We start from the raw sequence: 1,829 nt of genomic DNA on the forward strand, positions 1-1,829 counted from the left end.
AAAGCCCACCCTTTGGAATACAAAAGTATAGCCAACAAAGACAGCACAAGAAATCATCCTCTGCATGACCCCATCCATCTCCTGACCCACCTTGGTCAAGGTGATTGTCACCTTGGAGCACAACTGGACCTTTCCTCATCAGCATATGGGACGATCTGCCTTTTTGTTTTCTCGGAGGTAAAGGGATGGAACCAAAGTGGTTCCAAAACCTATGGCCAGGCGTCTCCATCCCTCTGTGCCAATGATTTTTCTATGAAGCAAAGGATTCAAAGGCTGTGTCAGTCAGGCTGAGCAGGGAGATGCAGCAGACATCTGAGCCTTCATTAGACAATGAAAATTAGTAAGGGAGGAACAGAGAAAGAACAAAGAGGGAGGAGACAGAAAAAGAGGGGAGGTCCAGGATTCCCAAGGAAAGGGGTTTCCTTTCTCTTCCCAGAGCCCCCAGGAAGGAATAAATATAATTATCGACCTAGCATGACAGCATACAAAATAAAAGAGGCACCTGCCAGGTGACCATCTCTGCCGGGACTCGAACCCGGAACCTCTGGATTAGAAGTCCAGCGCGCTCGTCCATTGCGCCACAGAGACCTCACCACACACACAGCATCAGCACCAGAACTGAAAAAGCACATACCTTCTGCATCACCGAGCCATCTCAGCATCCTGCTCTCTGAGCGGTGGGGGGACAGGGACAGCTGGAAAATCTGGAGTGGAGATCTACCAGCCGGCTCCATCAAAGCTTTTCTCAATACCGTGGGTCCTGGGGTCCTCAGAGGATTGGAGAAATGTGAAGGTGGTCATTCTCCCAGTCCCAGAATCTCTGATGGAGTAGGACAGAGCTACAGCCTTTGCTCTTCTTTCCTCTCCATCCCTAAGGGAGGATAGGGAGAATGCCTTTCTATTCTCATGCTAATTAAGCAGAGTGCACCCAGCCCAGCGGAGAAAACTGAAGCCTTCTCTACCTCCACCCCTCTCCCTCGCTGTGGTTTCATCCCATTCCAGCTATTCTCAGACAGGGGCTGGGCAAAGCTGGGAGATTCAGGAAAACCCTCGATCCCTGAGACAAAGGAGCTGCCTCCGTAAAGAAACAGTGTGAACGGCAGCAGCGGCTAGCAGGGAAGCTGGGCTCCAGGGGACTGGTCCAGTTCTCAGCTTTGAGAGCTGTATCTGTCGAGTCTGGGGAAGAGGTAACGGGAGTCTGATATGACGTTTCTTTAGCATCTTCACTAGAATTAAGGATGGGAGTGGAGTCGAGCAGCAGTGAATGTGTGTGTATGTGTGTGTGTGTGAGAGAGAGAGAGAGAAAGTGAGAGGGAGGAAGGGAGGGCACACACAGGGAAGAGGGTAAGAGTGGCAGCTCTGTAATGAAATACAGATGGTCTTCAAGCAGCCCTCCACGAATACCTGCTTCCCTTCCCCCACCTTCCCCGACTCCAAGTCTGCCTTTCTTTCCTCCCAGGACTGTCTCATTTAAAGAATGAGGATTTCTCAGCTGTCTGGGCTTGCTAGAGGTGTCCCAGGACAATCAAACTGACCATCTCTCCACAACCATACATAAAGACCTCCATACCCAGCCCAGACCCAATAACACAGTTCCCATTTTTAAAAGCTTCCTAGAGAAGACAATGCCATAATCACTGTTTCCACTATGCCAGTCCTTCTGAAAGTCTAATCTAAGCCCTTCTTACCTCATCTTCAGCTCATTTTATCTTATTTGATTCCCAGATACATCAGGGGACAATGCATTGATCTAAAGACTTTGATTCAGTGTTCAGGACCGTATTCCCACTCAAAAGGTTGCAATAAGAGCAAAGCGCTGGCTCAGATTC

The 1,829-nt window shown here is 49.4% G+C and overlaps 1 non-coding gene across 1 annotated transcript; it reads right to left on the reverse strand.

Moving 5' to 3' along the window:
- Positions 1 to 514: 514 nt before the first annotated feature.
- Positions 515 to 588, reverse strand: TRNAR-UCU (transfer RNA arginine (anticodon UCU)). The gene has a single exon. It is a non-coding gene; the product is annotated as a tRNA-Arg (tRNA).
- Positions 589 to 1,829: the final 1,241 nt, after the last annotated feature.

The sequence above is a fragment of the Aethalodelphis obliquidens genome, unplaced genomic scaffold, assembly GCF_003676395.1.
Source record: "Aethalodelphis obliquidens isolate GAN/ISIS:26980383/991018 unplaced genomic scaffold, ASM367639v1 scaffold90, whole genome shotgun sequence".
NCBI classification, from domain to species: domain Eukaryota; kingdom Metazoa; phylum Chordata; class Mammalia; order Artiodactyla; family Delphinidae; genus Aethalodelphis; species Aethalodelphis obliquidens.